This window comes from Phyllobates terribilis, unplaced genomic scaffold, assembly GCF_046119375.1.
Source record: "Phyllobates terribilis strain yellow unplaced genomic scaffold, ASM4611937v1 Scaffold_12__6_contigs__length_324123572, whole genome shotgun sequence".
Lineage (NCBI taxonomy): Eukaryota > Metazoa > Chordata > Amphibia > Anura > Dendrobatidae > Phyllobates > Phyllobates terribilis.
This window is the reverse complement of record NW_027362772.1, coordinates 173,854,221-173,871,507: the sequence shown is the minus strand read 5'-3', so window position 1 is coordinate 173,871,507 and position 17,287 is coordinate 173,854,221. Positions and strand designations below refer to the sequence as shown.

The 17,287-nt window shown below is 36.1% G+C and overlaps 14 non-coding genes across 14 annotated transcripts; all 14 read left to right on the top strand.

Annotated features, from left to right (window-relative positions):
- Positions 1–1,181: 1,181 nt before the first annotated feature.
- Positions 1,182–1,264, top strand: TRNAL-CAG (transfer RNA leucine (anticodon CAG)). Its single transcript has one exon. It is a non-coding gene; the product is annotated as a tRNA-Leu (tRNA).
- A 901-nt stretch (positions 1,265–2,165) lies between these two features.
- TRNAF-GAA (transfer RNA phenylalanine (anticodon GAA)) lies at positions 2,166–2,238 on the top strand. The gene has a single exon. It is a non-coding gene; the product is annotated as a tRNA-Phe (tRNA).
- Positions 2,239–3,421: 1,183 nt separating this feature from the next.
- Positions 3,422–3,504, top strand: TRNAL-CAG (transfer RNA leucine (anticodon CAG)). The gene has a single exon. It is a non-coding gene; the product is annotated as a tRNA-Leu (tRNA).
- A 909-nt stretch (positions 3,505–4,413) lies between these two features.
- TRNAF-GAA (transfer RNA phenylalanine (anticodon GAA)) lies at positions 4,414–4,486 on the top strand. The gene has a single exon. It is a non-coding gene; the product is annotated as a tRNA-Phe (tRNA).
- Positions 4,487–5,670: 1,184 nt separating this feature from the next.
- TRNAL-CAG (transfer RNA leucine (anticodon CAG)) lies at positions 5,671–5,753 on the top strand. The gene has a single exon. It is a non-coding gene; the product is annotated as a tRNA-Leu (tRNA).
- Positions 5,754–6,688: 935 nt separating this feature from the next.
- On the top strand, positions 6,689–6,761 carry TRNAF-GAA (transfer RNA phenylalanine (anticodon GAA)). The gene has a single exon. It is a non-coding gene; the product is annotated as a tRNA-Phe (tRNA).
- Positions 6,762–8,935: 2,174 nt separating this feature from the next.
- Positions 8,936–9,008, top strand: TRNAF-GAA (transfer RNA phenylalanine (anticodon GAA)). Its single transcript has one exon. It is a non-coding gene; the product is annotated as a tRNA-Phe (tRNA).
- Positions 9,009–10,192: 1,184 nt separating this feature from the next.
- TRNAL-CAG (transfer RNA leucine (anticodon CAG)) lies at positions 10,193–10,275 on the top strand. The gene has a single exon. It is a non-coding gene; the product is annotated as a tRNA-Leu (tRNA).
- Positions 10,276–11,183: 908 nt separating this feature from the next.
- TRNAF-GAA (transfer RNA phenylalanine (anticodon GAA)) lies at positions 11,184–11,256 on the top strand. Its single transcript has one exon. It is a non-coding gene; the product is annotated as a tRNA-Phe (tRNA).
- A 1,184-nt stretch (positions 11,257–12,440) lies between these two features.
- Positions 12,441–12,523, top strand: TRNAL-CAG (transfer RNA leucine (anticodon CAG)). The gene has a single exon. It is a non-coding gene; the product is annotated as a tRNA-Leu (tRNA).
- A 908-nt stretch (positions 12,524–13,431) lies between these two features.
- On the top strand, positions 13,432–13,504 carry TRNAF-GAA (transfer RNA phenylalanine (anticodon GAA)). The gene has a single exon. It is a non-coding gene; the product is annotated as a tRNA-Phe (tRNA).
- Positions 13,505–14,688: 1,184 nt separating this feature from the next.
- Positions 14,689–14,771, top strand: TRNAL-CAG (transfer RNA leucine (anticodon CAG)). The gene has a single exon. It is a non-coding gene; the product is annotated as a tRNA-Leu (tRNA).
- A 908-nt stretch (positions 14,772–15,679) lies between these two features.
- On the top strand, positions 15,680–15,752 carry TRNAF-GAA (transfer RNA phenylalanine (anticodon GAA)). Its single transcript has one exon. It is a non-coding gene; the product is annotated as a tRNA-Phe (tRNA).
- A 1,184-nt stretch (positions 15,753–16,936) lies between these two features.
- On the top strand, positions 16,937–17,019 carry TRNAL-CAG (transfer RNA leucine (anticodon CAG)). Its single transcript has one exon. It is a non-coding gene; the product is annotated as a tRNA-Leu (tRNA).
- Positions 17,020–17,287: the final 268 nt, after the last annotated feature.

Here is a 17,287-nt window from a genome sequence, read left to right as displayed (position 1 = left end):
AGCTTTTTTCTTCACCCATTAAATTTTAAGCAGAAAATAAACAAAGCATATGGACTGACTGTTTACAGAGAATGTAAAAATCCTAATCATTATAACTATCTACAGGAAATAAAATGATAGAAACTTGAGAACTGAACACTTTAACTTTTGAGGAAAATAATATTTTTTGTAATTTTTCCTTCATTCTGGACGTCATCACTTTGTTTTATTTTAGTTTGACTTAGCTGTATGAGGATTTAAAGGAAACCTGATAGCTAATACGGGCAGCATGTATCAGACACTAGCTGAATGATTTCAGCCATGTATGTTTGACTATGAATCGCTGTGGCATTACTGAGACAAATATGCTTAAATAATATGCCAGGAACAAAGCTGTTTGGGGAAAAAGCCAGGAAGGCAAAAAACACAAGCCCCAACTCAGGACCGTCATCTTTCATTCTAAAAATAGGGGTTACTACGTTAATGGTAAGACAAAGAATCCACAGATTTGGCATTTCTCTAGCGAGGAGAGCCCACTTAAAATGTATGGGGTGCTTGTCTCCATAAGCGCAAGCTGGGCACTAAACTGGCTTATTTGCAATTCTGGATGTTGCAGAGTGAAAACACATGTTGGACAATAATAGTAATTGCTGGTGTTGATGAATTCATTGTGAGGAGTAATTTATAAAATGGGATCACTTTGGAGGGGTTTCTGCTGTTTTGGTACTTTTGGAACTCCGCAAATGTCACCCTCAAAATATTCTTGCAAAATCTGCATTCCCAAAACCCAAATAGCGCTCTTACTTTCAAAGCCCTGCTGTGTGACCAAACAGTAGTTTCTGAAGACATATGGGGCATCACTGCATTTCAATGAAATTGTGCAACTTTAGATATTTTCACAAGAAAAACTAAATATATATTGACCTAAATTTACCATTAATATAAAGTACAATGTGTTACAAAATAACACTATCAGAATCACGGGGATATGTTAAGCATTCCAGTGTTATTGCCACATAAATTGATACATGTCAGATTTAAAAAACGGTGCTTGGTCATGAAGCTCAAAATTGGCTGTAACTAATAGGTTACAAATCAATATTAAAATAAAAGAAATCATGGCATATTTCCTTTCATCACAAGTAGTGCTCATCTTTCTACTGCTTAGCTTAGAAAGAGTTAAATTACAAAAGCCAGAAGTAGTCAGGATGGCCGAGCAGTCTAAGGTGCTGCGTTCAGGTCGCAGTCTCTTCTGGAGGCGTGGGTTCGAATCCCTCTTCTGACATTAGAATTTTCTTTCAAGAAATTTTACAGCTTCACTCCTGTTACTGATTAGTTGGGGGTCCGCTCTATTGGTGGCAATCTCAAATCGATAACTAAAAGTGATGGGGCTTAGCAAAACCAATTCTCAACGTTGGCAGTATTCCTTGGGGTCCTTGAGGCAAATCTTAAATGTTCTGAATTTGTGCTTTCACAAAAGACTTCTGGGAACATCAAATAGTTTCTTTGTGCATATGTTAGTTGTTGCTTTGGCATCGGAAAAATACTGTTGATAGGAAAATGGGAGGGACTATTTCATCTCTATGTGTTCTCTGTCCCTATTAGGGCAGAGAGTGAACCTGCTAAGGTGCTGTCGTGGAAGATTCCTAGAAACCGAATTACCAGTAAGTCTAATTTCAGATTTTTTTACCTCAAGGCATCAATAGACTATATATATACTTAATAAACAAAAGCTAAAAGAGCAGATGAACATAGTTTAACAAGTCTGAAATGCGCATGTGATACTGACATCAAAGTTTCACCACATTTTGGGACAAATGTTTTCACTTTCAACATTAACAATCAGTAGAATATTTTCTCTAAATTTGCATCTCCTATCTTCACTCCAATTGTTTGCACCTAAGAAAAAAATAAAGCTTGATGCAACATTATGCTTACAAATTGTGTTTTATGCTCAATCATCACCTGTCCTACAGAGACATAGTCAGAATTACCCTGGCGAATTGAGTAAATTTGAAAATGTAAAAAAAATGCACAATTGCTGTTTTTTCTATTCATTCACAAAGAATTAATGTAAGTTGTTAAATATGTACGCAAAATAGCGGGACTTTCAAATATTGATAATCTTGCAAAAACAAGTCAAAGTAAAAATAAATACATTACATTCCTGAATCTAAATGTGTCTTGCTGAAAAAGCTCAGTTGGGAGAGCGTTAGACTGAAGATCTAAAAGTCCCTCGTTCAATCCCGGGTTTCGGCAAAAGCTTTTTTCTTCACCCATTAAATTTTAAGCAGAAAATAAACAAAGCATATGGACTGACTGTTTACAGAGAATGTAAAAATCCTAATCATTATAACTATCTACAGGAAATAAAATGATAGAAACTTGAGAACTGAACACTTTAACTTTTGAGGAAAATAATATTTTTTGTAATTTTTCCTTCATTCTGGACGTCATCACTTTGTTTTATTTTAGTTTGACTTAGCTGTATGAGGATTTAAAGGAAACCTGATAGCTAATACGGGCAGCATGTATCAGACACTAGCTGAATGATTTCAGCCATGTATGTTTGACTATGAATCGCTGTGGCATTACTGAGACAAATATGCTTAAATAATATGCCAGGAACAAAGCTGTTTGGGGAAAAAGCCAGGAAGGCAAAAAACACAAGCCCCAACTCAGGACCGTCATCTTTCATTCTAAAAATAGGGGTTTCTACGTTAATGGTAAGACAAAGAATCCACAGATTTGGCATTTCTCTAGCGAGGAGAGCCCACTTAAAATGTATGGGGTGCTTGTCTCCATAAGCGCAAGCTGGGCACTAAACTGGCTTATTTGCAATTCTGGATGTTGCAGAGTGAAAACACATGTTGGACAATAATAGTAATTGCTGGTGTTGATGAATTCATTGTGAGGAGTAATTTATAAAATGGGATCACTTTGGAGGGGTTTCTGCTGTTTTGGTACTTTTGGAACTCCGCAAATGTCACCCTCAAAATATTCTTGCAAAATCTGCATTCCCAAAACCCAAATAGCGCTCTTACTTTCAAAGCCCTGCTGTGTGACCAAACAGTAGTTTCTGAAGACATATGGGGCATCACTGCATTTCAATGAAATTGTGCAACTTTAGATATTTTCACAAGAAAAACTAAATATATATTGACCTAAATTTACCATTAATATAAAGTACAATGTGTTACAAAATAACACTATCAGAATCACGGGGATATGTTAAGCATTCCAGTGTTATTGCCACATAAATTGATACATGTCAGATTTAAAAAACGGTGCTTGGTCATGAAGCTCAAAATTGGCTGTAACTAATAGGTTACAAATCAATATTAAAATAAAAGAAATCATGGCATATTTCCTTTCATCACAAGTAGTGCTCATCTTTCTACTGCTTAGCTTAGAAAGAGTTAAATTACAAAAGCCAGAAGTAGTCAGGATGGCCGAGCAGTCTAAGGTGCTGCGTTCAGGTCGCAGTCTCTTCTGGAGGCGTGGGTTCGAATCCCTCTTCTGACATTAGAATTTTCTTTCAAGAAATTTTACAGCTTCACTCCTGTTACTGATTAGTTGGGGGTCCGCTCTATTGGTGGCAATCTCAAATCGATAACTAAAAGTGATGGGGCTTAGCAAAACCAATTCTCAACGTTGGCACTTTGGCAGTATTCCTTGGGGTCCTTGAGGCAAATCTTAAATGTTCTGAATTTGTGCTTTCACAAAAGACTTCTGGGAACATCAAATAGTTTCTTTGTGCATATGTTAGTTGTTGCTTTGGCATCGGAAAAATACTGTTGATAGGAAAATGGGAGGGACTATTTCATCTCTATGTGTTCTCTGTCCCTATTAGGGCAGAGAGTGAACCTGCTAAGGTGCTGTCGTGGAAGATTCCTAGAAACCGAATTACCAGTAAGTCTAATTTCAGATTTTTTTACCTCAAGGCATCAATAGACTATATATATACTTAATAAACAAAAGCTAAAAGAGCAGATGAACATAGTTTAACAAGTCTGAAATGCGCATGTGATACTGACATCAAAGTTTCACCACATTTTGGGACAAATGTTTTCACTTTCAACATTAACAATCAGTAGAATATTTTCTCTAAATTTGCATCTCCTATCTTCACTCCAATTGTTTGCACCTAAGAAAAAAATAAAGCTTGATGCAACATTATGCTTACAAATTGTGTTTTATGCTCAATCATCACCTGTCCTACAGAGACACAGTCAGAATTACCCTGGCGAATTGAGTAAATTTGAAAATGTAAAAAAAATGCACAATTGCTGTTTTTTCTATTCATTCACAAAGAATTAATGTAAGTTGTTAAATATGTACGCAAAATAGCGGGACTTTCAAATATTGATAATCTTGCAAAAACAAGTCAAAGTAAAAATAAATACATTACATTCCTGAATCTAAATGTGTCTTGCTGAAAAAGCTCAGTTGGGAGAGCGTTAGACTGAAGATCTAAAGGTCCCTGGTTCAATCCCGGGTTTCGGCAAAAGTTTTTTTCTTCACCCATTAAATTTTAAGCAGAAAATAAACAAAGCATATGGACTGACTGTTTACAGAGAATGTAAAAATCCTAATCATTATAACTATCTACAGGAAATAAAATGATAGAAACTTGAGAACTGAACACTTTTAACTTTTGAGGAAAATAATATTTTTTGTAATTTTTCCTTCATTCTGGACGTCATCACTTTGTTTTATTTTAGTTTGACTTAGCTGTATGAGGATTTAAAGGAAACCTGATAGCTAATACGGGCAGCATGTATCAGACACTAGCTGAATGATTTCAGCCATGTATGTTTGACTATGAATCGCTGTGGCATTACTGAGACAAATATGCTTAAATAATATGCCAGGAAAAAAGCTGTTTGGGGAAAAAGCCAGGAAGGCAAAAAACACAAGCCCCAACTCAGGACCGTCATCTTTCATTCTAAAAATAGGGGTTTCTACGTTAATGGTAAGACAAAGAATCCACAGATTTGGCATTTCTCTAGCGAGGAGAGCCCACTTAAAATGTATGGGGTGCTTGTCTTCATAAGCGCAAGCTGGGCACTAAACTGGCTTATTTGCAATTCTGGATGTTGCAGAGTGAAAACACATGTTGGACAATAATAGTAATTGCTGGTGTTGATGAATTCATTGTGAGGAGTAATTTATAAAATGGGATCACTTTGGAGGGGTTTCTGCTGTTTTGGTACTTTTGGAACTCCGCAAATGTCACCCTCAAAATATTCTTGCAAAATCTGCATTCCCAAAACCCAAATAGCGCTCTTACTTTCAAAGCCCTGCTGTGTGACCAAACAGTAGTTTCTGAAGACATATGGGGCATCACTGCATTTCAATGAAATTGTGCAACTTTAGATATTTTCACAAGAAAAACTAAATATATATTGACCTAAATTTACCATTAATATAAAGTACAATGTGTTACAAAATAACACTTTCAGAATCACGGGGATATGTTAAGCATTCCAGTGTTATTGCCACATAAATTGATACATGTCAGATTTAAAAAACGGTGCTTGGTCATGAAGCTCAAAATTAGGTGTAACTAATAGGTTACAAATCAATATTAAAATAAAAGAAATCATGGCATATTTCCTTTCATCACAAGTAATGCTCATCTTTCTACTGCTTAGCTTAGAAAGAGTTAAATTACAAAAGCCAGAAGTAGTCAGGATGGCCGAGCGGTCTAAGGCGCTGCGTTCAGGTCGCAGTCTCTTCTGGAGGCGTGGGTTCGAATCCCACTTCTGACTTTAGAATTTTCTTTCAAGAAATTTTACAGCTTCACTCCTGTTACTGATTAGTTGGGGGTCCGCTCTATTGGTGGCAATCTCAAATCGAAAACTAAAAGTGATGGGGCTTAGCAAAACCAATTCTCAACGTTGGCACTTTGGCAGTATTCCTTGGGGTCCTTGAGGCAAATCTTAAATGTCCTGAATTTGTGCTTTCACAAAAGACTTCTGGGAACATCAAATAGTTTCTTTGTGCATATGTTAGTTGTTGCTTTGGCATCGGAAAAATACTGTGGATAGGAAAATGGGAGGGATTATTTCATCTCTATGTGTTCTCTGTCCCTATTAGGGCAGAGAGTGAACCTCCTAAGGTGCTGTCGTGGAAGATTCCTAGAAACCAAATTACCAGTAAGTCTAATGTCAGATTTTTTTACCTCAGGCATCAATAGACTATAAATATACTTAATAAACAAAAGCTAAAAGAGCAGATGAACATAGTTTAACAAGTCTGAAATGCGCATGTGATACTGACATCAAAGTTTCACCACATTTTGGGACAAATGTTTTCACTTTCAACATTAACAATCAGTAGAATATTTTCTCTAAATTTGCATCTCCTTTCTTCACTCCAATTGTTTGCACCTAAGAAAAAAATAAAGCTTGATGCAACATTATGCTTACAAATTGTGTTTTATGCTCAATCATCACCTGTCCTACAGAGACACAGTTAGAATTACCCTGGCGAATTGAGTAAATTTGAAAATGTAAAAAAAAATGCAGAATTGCTGTTTTTTCTATTCATTCACAAAGTATTAATGTAAGTTCTTAAATATGTACGCAAAATAGCGGGACTTTCAAATATAGATAATCTTGCAAAAACAAGTCAAAGTAAAAATAAATACATCCAGTTGTGACATCTACAGTGTGTTGAACATTCCTGAATCTAAACGTGTCCTGCCGAAATAGCTCAGTTGGGAGAGCGTTAGACTGAAGATCTAAATGTCCCTGCTTCAAACCCGGGTTTCGGCAAAAGTTTTTTTCTTCACCCATTAAATTTTAAGCAGAAAATAAACAAAGCATATGTACTGACTGTTTACAGACAATGTAAAAATCCTAATCATTATAACTATCTACAGGAAATAAAATGATATTAACTTGAGAACTGAACACTTTTAACTTTTGAGGAAAATAATATTTTTTGTCATTTTTCCTTCATTCTGGACGTCATCACTTTGTTTTATTTTAGTTTGACTTAGCTGTATGAGGATTTAAAGGAAACCTGATAGCTAATACGGGCAGCATGTATCAGACACTAGCTGAATGATTTCAGCCATTTATGTTTGACTATGAATCGCTGTGGCATTACTGAGACAAATATGCTTAAATAATATGCAGGAACAAAGCTGTTTGGGGAAAAAGCCAGGAAGGCAAAAAACACAAGCCCCAACTCAGGACCGTCATCTTTCATTCTAAAAATAGGGGTTTCTACGTTAATGGTAAGACAAAGAATCCACAGATTTGGCATTTCTCTAGCGAGGAGAGCCCACTTAAAATGTATGGGGTGCTTGTCTCCATAAGCGCAAGCTGGGCACTAAACTGGCTTATTTGCAATTCTGGATGTTGCAGAGTGAAAACATATGTTGGACAATAATAGTAATTGCTGGTGTTGATGAATTCATTGTGAGGAGTAATTTATAAAATGGGATCACTTTGGAGGGGTTTCTGCTGTTTTGGTACTTTTGGAACTCCGCAAATGTCACCCTCAAAATATTCTTGCAAAATCTGCATTCCCAAAACCCAAATAGCGCTCTTACTTTCAAAGCCCTGCTGTGTGACCAAACAGTAGTTTCTGAAGACATATGGGGCATCACCGCATTTCAATGAAATTGTGCAACTTTAAATATTTTCACAAGAAAAACTAAATATATATTGACCTAAATTTACCATTAATATAAAGTACAATGTGTTACAAAATAACACTATCAGAATCACGGGGATATGTTAAGCATTCCAGTGTTATTGCCACATAAATTGATACATGTCAGATTTAAAATACGGTGCTTGGTCATGAAGCTCAAAATTGGCTGTAACTAATAGGTTACAAATCAATATTAAAATAAAAGAAATCATGGAATATTTCCTTTCATCACAAGTAGTGCTCATCTTTCTACTGCTTAGCTTAGAAAGAGTTAAATTACAAAAGCCAGAAGTAGTCAGGATGGCTGAGCAGTCTAAGGCGCTGCGTTCAGGTCGCAGTCTCTTCTGGAGGCGTGGGTTCGAATCCCTCTTCTGACTTTAGTATTTTCTTTCAAGAAATTTTACAGCTTCACTCCTGTTACTGATTAGTTGGGGGTCCGCTCTATTGGTGGCAATCTCAAATCGATAACTAAAAGTGATGGGGCTTAGCAAAACCAATTCTCAACGTTGGCACTTTGGCAGTATTCCTTGGGGTCCTTGAGGCAAATCTTAAATGTTCTGAATTTGTGCTTTCACAAAAGACTTCTGGGAACATCAAATAGTTTCTTTGTGCATATGTTAGTTGTTGCTTTGGCATCGGAAAAATACTGTTGATAGGAAAATGGGAGGGACTATTTCATCTCTATGTGTTCTCTGTCCCTATTAGGGCAGAGAGTGAACCTGCTAAGGTGCTGTCGTGGAAGATTCCTAGAAACCGAATTACCAGTAAGTCTAATTTCAGATTTTTTTACCTCAAGGCATCAATAGACTATATATATACTTAATAAACAAAAGCTAAAAGAGCAGATGAACATAGTTTAACAAGTCTGAAATGCGCATGTGATACTGACATCAAAGTTTCACCACATTTTGGGACAAATGTTTTCACTTTCAACATTAACAATCAGTAGAATATTTTCTCTAAATTTGCATCTCCTATCTTCACTCCAATTGTTTGCACCTAAGAAAAAAATAAAGCTTGATGCAACATTATGCTTACAAATTGTGTTTTATGCTCAATCATCACCTGTCCTACAGAGACACAGTCAGAATTACCCTGGCGAATTGAGTAAATTTGAAAATGTAAAAAAAATGCACAATTGCTGTTTTTTCTATTCATTCACAAAGAATTAATGTAAGTTGTTAAATATGTACGCAAAATAGCGGGACTTTCAAATATTGATAATCTTGAAAAACAAGTCAAAGTAAAAATAAATACATTACATTCCTGAATCTAAATGTGTCTTGCTGAAAAAGCTCAGTTGGGAGAGCGTTAGACTGAAGATCTAAAGGTCCCTGGTTCAATCCCGGGTTTCGGCAAAAGTTTTTTTCTTCACCCATTAAATTTTAAGCAGAAAATAAACAAAGCATATGGACTGACTGTTTACAGAGAATGTAAAAATCCTAATCATTATAACTATCTACAGGAAATAAAATGATAGAAACTTGAGAACTGAACACTTTTAACTTTTGAGGAAAATAATATTTTTTGTAATTTTTCCTTCATTCTGGACGTCATCACTTTGTTTTATTTTAGTTTGACTTAGCTGTATGAGGATTTAAAGGAAACCTGATAGCTAATACGGGCAGCATGTATCAGACACTAGCTGAATGATTTCAGCCATGTATGTTTGACTATGAATCGCTGTGGCATTACTGAGACAAATATGCTTAAATAATATGCCAGGAACAAAGCTGTTTGGGGAAAAAGCCAGGAAGGCAAAAAACACAAGCCCCAACTCAGGACCGTCATCTTTCATTCTAAAAATAGGGGTTTCTACGTTAATGGTAAGACAAAGAATCCACAGATTTGGCATTTCTCTAGCGAGGAGAGCCCACTTAAAATGTATGGGGTGCTTGTCTCCATAAGCGCAAGCTGGGCACTAAACTGGCTTATTTGCAATTCTGGATGTTGCAGAGTGAAAACACATGTTGGACAATAATAGTAATTGCTGGTGTTGATGAATTCATTGTGAGGAGTAATTTATAAAATGGGATCACTTTGGAGGGGTTTCTGCTGTTTTGGTACTTTTGGAACTCCGCAAATGTCACCCTCAAAATATTCTTGCAAAATCTGCATTCCCAAAACCCAAATAGCGATCTTACTTTCAAAGCCCTGCTGTGTGACCAAACAGTAGTTTCTGAAGACATATGGGGCATCACTGCATTTCAATGAAATTGTGCAACTTTAGATATTTTCACAAGAAAAACTAAATATATATTGACCTAAATTTACCATTAATATAAAGTACAATGTGTTACAAAATAACACTTTCAGAATCACGGGGATATGTTAAGCATTCCAGTGTTATTGCCACATAAATTGATACATGTCAGATTTAAAAAACGGTGCTTGGTCATGAAGCTCAAAATTGGCTGTAACTAATAGGTTACAAATCAATATTAAAATAAAAGAAATCATGGCATATTTCCTTTCATCACAAGTAGTGCTCATCTTTCTACTGCTTAGCTTAGAAAGAGTTAGATTACAAAAGCCAGAAGTAGTCAGGATGGCCGAGCAGTCTAAGGCGCTGTGTTCAGGTCGCAGTCTCTTCTGGAGGCGTGGGTTCGAATCCCTCTTCTGACATTAGAATTTTCTTTCAAGAAATTTTACAGCTTCACTCCTGTTACTGATTAGTTGGGGGTCCGCTCTATTGGTGGCAATCTCAAATCGATAACTAAAAGTGATGGGGCTTAGCAAAACCAATTCTCAACGTTGGCAGTTTGGCAGTATTCCTTGGGGTCCTTGAGGCAAATCTTAAATGTTCTGAATTTGTGCTTTCACAAAAGACTTCTGGGAACATCAAATAGTTTCTTTGTGCATATGTTAGTTGTTGCTTTGGCATCGGAAAAATACTGTTGATAGGAAAATGGGAGGGACTATTTCATCTCTATGTGTTCTCTGTCCCTATTAGGGCAGAGAGTGAACCTGCTAAGGTGCTGTCGTGGAAGATTCCTAGAAACCGAATTACCAGTAAGTCTAATTTCAGATTTTTTTACCTCAAGGCATCAATAGACTATATATATACTTAATAAACAAAAGCTAAAAGAGTAGATGAACATAGTTTAACAAGTCTGAAATGCGCATGTGATACTGACATCAAAGTTTCACCACATTTTGGGACAAATGTTTTCACTTTCAACATTAACAATCAGTAGAATATTTTCTCTAAATTTGCATCTCCTATCTTCACTCCAATTGTTTGCACCTAAGAAAAAAATAAAGCTTGATGCAACATTATGCTTACAAATTGTGTTTTATGCTCAATCATCACCTGTCCTACAGAGACACAGTCAGAATTACCCTGGCGAATTGAGTAAATTTGAAAATGTAAAAAAAATGCACAATTGCTGTTTTTTCTATTCATTCACAAAGAATTAATGTAAGTTGTTAAATATGTACGCAAAATAGCGGGACTTTCAAATATTGATAATCTTGAAAAACAAGTCAAAGTAAAAATAAATACATTACATTCCTGAATCTAAATGTGTCTTGCTGAAAAAGCTCAGTTGGGAGAGCGTTAGACTGAAGATCTAAAGGTCCCTGGTTCAATCCCGGGTTTCGGCAAAAGTTTTTTTCTTCACCCATTAAATTTTAAGCAGAAAATAAACAAAGCATATGGACTGACTGTTTACAGAGAATGTAAAAATCCTAATCATTATAACTATCTACAGGAAATAAAATGATAGAAACTTGAGAACTGAACACTTTTAACTTTTGAGGAAAATAATATTTTTTGTAATTTTTCCTTCATTCTGGACGTCATCACTTTGTTTTATTTTAGTTTGACTTAGCTGTATGAGGATTTAAAGGAAACCTGATAGCTAATACGGGCAGCATGTATCAGACACTAGCTGAATGATTTCAGCCATGTATGTTTGACTATGAATCGCTGTGGCATTACTGAGACAAATATGCTTAAATAATATGCCAGGAACAAAGCTGTTTGGGGAAAAAGCCAGGAAGGCAAAAAACACAAGCCCCAACTCAGGACCGTCATCTTTCATTCTAAAAATAGGGGTTTCTACGTTAATGGTAAGACAAAGAATCCACAGATTTGGCATTTCTCTAGCGAGGAGAGCCCACTTAAAATGTATGGGGTGCTTGTCTCCATAAGCGCAAGCTGGGCACTAAACTGGCTTATTTGCAATTCTGGATGTTGCAGAGTGAAAACACATGTTGGACAATAATAGTAATTGCTGGTGTTGATGAATTCATTGTGAGGAGTAATTTATAAAATGGGATCACTTTGGAGGGGTTTCTGCTGTTTTGGTACTTTTGGAACTCCGCAAATGTCACCCTCAAAATATTCTTGCAAAATCTGCATTCCCAAAACCCAAATAGCGATCTTACTTTCAAAGCCCTGCTGTGTGACCAAACAGTAGTTTCTGAAGACATATGGGGCATCACTGCATTTCAATGAAATTGTGCAACTTTAGATATTTTCACAAGAAAAACTAAATATATATTGACCTAAATTTACCATTAATATAAAGTACAATGTGTTACAAAATAACACTTTCAGAATCACGGGGATATGTTAAGCATTCCAGTGTTATTGCCACATAAATTGATACATGTCAGATTTAAAAAACGGTGCTTGGTCATGAAGCTCAAAATTGGCTGTAACTAATAGGTTACAAATCAATATTAAAATAAAAGAAATCATGGCATATTTCCTTTCATCACAAGTAGTGCTCATCTTTCTACTGCTTAGCTTAGAAAGAGTTAGATTACAAAAGCCAGAAGTAGTCAGGATGGCCGAGCAGTCTAAGGCGCTGTGTTCAGGTCGCAGTCTCTTCTGGAGGCGTGGGTTCGAATCCCTCTTCTGACATTAGAATTTTCTTTCAAGAAATTTTACAGCTTCACTCCTGTTACTGATTAGTTGGGGGTCCGCTCTATTGGTGGCAATCTCAAATCGATAACTAAAAGTGATGGGGCTTAGCAAAACCAATTCTCAACGTTGGCAGTTTGGCAGTATTCCTTGGGGTCCTTGAGGCAAATCTTAAATGTTCTGAATTTGTGCTTTCACAAAAGACTTCTGGGAACATCAAATAGTTTCTTTGTGCATATGTTAGTTGTTGCTTTGGCATCGGAAAAATACTGTTGATAGGAAAATGGGAGGGACTATTTCATCTCTATGTGTTCTCTGTCCCTATTAGGGCAGAGAGTGAACCTGCTAAGGTGCTGTCGTGGAAGATTCCTAGAAACCGAATTACCAGTAAGTCTAATTTCAGATTTTTTTACCTCAAGGCATCAATAGACTATATATATACTTAATAAACAAAAGCTAAAAGAGTAGATGAACATAGTTTAACAAGTCTGAAATGCGCATGTGATACTGACATCAAAGTTTCACCACATTTTGGGACAAATGTTTTCACTTTCAACATTAACAATCAGTAGAATATTTTCTCTAAATTTGCATCTCCTATCTTCACTCCAATTGTTTGCACCTAAGAAAAAAATAAAGCTTGATGCAACATTATGCTTACAAATTGTGTTTTATGCTCAATCATCACCTGTCCTACAGAGACACAGTCAGAATTACCCTGGCGAATTGAGTAAATTTGAAAATGTAAAAAAAATGCACAATTGCTGTTTTTTCTATTCATTCACAAAGAATTAATGTAAGTTGTTAAATATGTACGCAAAATAGCGGGACTTTCAAATATTGATAATCTTGAAAAACAAGTCAAAGTAAAAATAAATACATTACATTCCTGAATCTAAATGTGTCTTGCTGAAAAAGCTCAGTTGGGAGAGCGTTAGACTGAAGATCTAAAGGTCCCTGGTTCAATCCCGGGTTTCGGCAAAAGTTTTTTTCTTCACCCATTAAATTTTAAGCAGAAAATAAACAAAGCATATGGACTGACTGTTTACAGAGAATGTAAAAATCCTAATCATTATAACTATCTACAGGAAATAAAATGATAGAAACTTGAGAACTGAACACTTTTAACTTTTGAGGAAAATAATATTTTTTGTAATTTTTCCTTCATTCTGGACGTCATCACTTTGTTTTATTTTAGTTTGACTTAGCTGTATGAGGATTTAAAGGAAACCTGATAGCTAATACGGGCAGCATGTATCAGACACTAGCTGAATGATTTCAGCCATGTATGTTTGACTATGAATCGCTGTGGCATTACTGAGACAAATATGCTTAAATAATATGCCAGGAACAAAGCTGTTTGGGGAAAAAGCCAGGAAGGCAAAAAACACAAGCCCCAACTCAGGACCGTCATCTTTCATTCTAAAAATAGGGGTTTCTACGTTAATGGTAAGACAAAGAATCCACAGATTTGGCATTTCTCTAGCGAGGAGAGCCCACTTAAAATGTATGGGGTGCTTGTCTCCATAAGCGCAAGCTGGGCACTAAACTGGCTTATTTGCAATTCTGGATGTTGCAGAGTGAAAACACATGTTGGACAATAATAGTAATTGCTGGTGTTGATGAATTCATTGTGAGGAGTAATTTATAAAATGGGATCACTTTGGAGGGGTTTCTGCTGTTTTGGTACTTTTGGAACTCCGCAAATGTCACCCTCAAAATATTCTTGCAAAATCTGCATTCCCAAAACCCAAATAGCGCTCTTACTTTCAAAGCCCTGCTGTGTGACCAAACAGTAGTTTCTGAAGACATATGGGGCATCACTGCATTTCAATGAAATTGTGCAACTTTAGATATTTTCACAAGAAAAACTAAATATATATTGACCTAAATTTACCATTAATATAAAGTACAATGTGTTACAAAATAACACTTTCAGAATCACGGGGATATGTTAAGCATTCCAGTGTTATTGCCACATAAATTGATACATGTCAGATTTAAAAAACGGTGCTTGGTCATGAAGCTCAAAATTGGCTGTAACTAATAGGTTACAAATCAATATTAAAATAAAAGAAATCATGGCATATTTCCTTTCATCACAAGTAGTGCTCATCTTTCTACTGCTTAGCTTAGAAAGAGTTAGATTACAAAAGCCAGAAGTAGTCAGGATGGCCGAGCAGTCTAAGGCGCTGTGTTCAGGTCGCAGTCTCTTCTGGAGGCGTGGGTTCGAATCCCTCTTCTGACATTAGAATTTTCTTTCAAGAAATTTTACAGCTTCACTCCTGTTACTGATTAGTTGGGGGTCCGCTCTATTGGTGGCAATCTCAAATCGATAACTAAAAGTGATGGGGCTTAGCAAAACCAATTCTCAACGTTGGCAGTTTGGCAGTATTCCTTGGGGTCCTTGAGGCAAATCTTAAATGTTCTGAATTTGTGCTTTCACAAAAGACTTCTGGGAACATCAAATAGTTTCTTTGTGCATATGTTAGTTGTTGCTTTGGCATCGGAAAAATACTGTTGATAGGAAAATGGGAGGGACTATTTCATCTCTATGTGTTCTCTGTCCCTATTAGGGCAGAGAGTGAACCTGCTAAGGTGCTGTCGTGGAAGATTCCTAGAAACCGAATTACCAGTAAGTCTAATTTCAGATTTTTTTACCTCAAGGCATCAATAGACTATATATATACTTAATAAACAAAAGCTAAAAGAGTAGATGAACATAGTTTAACAAGTCTGAAATGCGCATGTGATACTGACATCAAAGTTTCACCACATTTTGGGACAAATGTTTTCACTTTCAACATTAACAATCAGTAGAATATTTTCTCTAAATTTGCATCTCCTATCTTCACTCCAATTGTTTGCACCTAAGAAAAAAATAAAGCTTGATGCAACATTATGCTTACAAATTGTGTTTTATGCTCAATCATCACCTGTCCTACAGAGACACAGTCAGAATTACCCTGGCGAATTGAGTAAATTTGAAAATGTAAAAAAATGCACAATTGCTGTTTTTTCTATTCATTCACAAAGAATTAATGTAAGTTGTTAAATATGTACGCAAAATAGCAGGACTTTCAAATATTGATAATCTTGCAAAAACAAGTCAAAGTAAAAATAAATACATTACATTCCTGAATCTAAATGTGTCTTGCTGAAATAGCTCATTTGGCAGAGCGTTAGACTGAAGATCTAAAGGTCCCTGGTTCAATCCCGGGTTTTGGCAAAAGTTTTTTTCTTCACCCATTAAATTTTAAGCAGAAAATAAACAAAGCATATGGACTGACTGTTTACAGAGAATGTAAAAATCCTAATCATTATAACTATCTACAGGAAATAAAATGATAGAAACTTGAGAACTGAACACTTTTAACTTTTGAGGAAAATAATATTTTTTGTAATTTTTCCTTCATTCTGGACGTCATCACTTTGTTTTATTTTAGTTTGACTTAGCTGTATGAGGATTTAAAGGAAACCTGATAGCTAATACGGGCAGCATGTATCAGACACTAGCTGAATGATTTCAGCCATGTAAGTTTGACTATGAATCGCTGTGGCATTACTGAGACAAATATGCTTAAATAATATGCCAGGAACAAAGCTGTTTGGGGAAAAAGCCAGGAAGGCAAAAAACACAAGCCCCAACTCAGGACCGTCATCTTTCATTCTAAAAATAGGGGTTTCTACGTTAATGGTAAGACAAAGAATCCACAGATTTGGCATTTCTCTAGCGAGGAGAGCCCACTTAAAATGTATGGGGTGCTTGTCTCCATAAGCGCAAGCTGGGCACTAAACTGGCTTATTTGCAATTCTGGATGTTGCAGAGTGAAAACACATGTTGGACAATAATAGTAATTGCTGGTGTTGATGAATTCATTGTGAGGAGTAATTTATAAAATGGGATCACTTTGGAGGGGTTTCTGCTGTTTTGGTACTTTTGGAACTCCGCAAATGTCACCCTCAAAATATTCTTGCAAAATCTGCATTCCCAAAACCCAAATAGCGCTCTTACTTTCAAAGCCCTGCTGTGTGACCAAACAGTAGTTTCTGAAGACATATGGGGCATCACTGCATTTCAATGAAATTGTGCAACTTTAGATATTTTCACAAGAAAAACTAAATATATATTGACCTAAATTTACCATTAATATAAAGTACAATGTGTTACAAAATAACACTTTCAGAATCACGGGGATATGTTAAGCATTCCAGTGTTATTGCCACATAAATTGATACATGTCAGATTTAAAAAACGGTGCTTGGTCATGAAGCTCAAAATTGGCTGTAACTAATAGGTTACAAATCAATATTAAAATAAAAGAAATCATGGCATATTTCCTTTCATCACAAGTAATGCTCATCTTTCTACTGCTTAGCTTAGAAATAGTTAAGTTACAAAAGCCAGAAGTAGTCAGGATGGCCGAGCGGTCTAAGGCGCTGCGTTCAGGTCGCAGTCTCTTCTGGAGGCGTGGGTTCAAATCCCACTTCTGACTTTAGAATTTTCTTTCAAGAAATTTTACAGCTTCACTCCTGTTACTGATTAGTTGGGGGTCCGCTCTATTGGTGGCAATCTCAAATCGAAAACTAAAAGTGATCGGGCTTAGCAAAACCAATTCTCAATGTTGGCACTTTGGCAGTATTCCTTGGGGTCCTTGAGGCAAATTTTAAATGTCCTGAATTTGTGCTTTCACAAAAGACTTCTGGGAACATCAAATAGTTTCTTTGTGCATATGTTAGTTGTTGCTTTGGCATCGGAAAAAT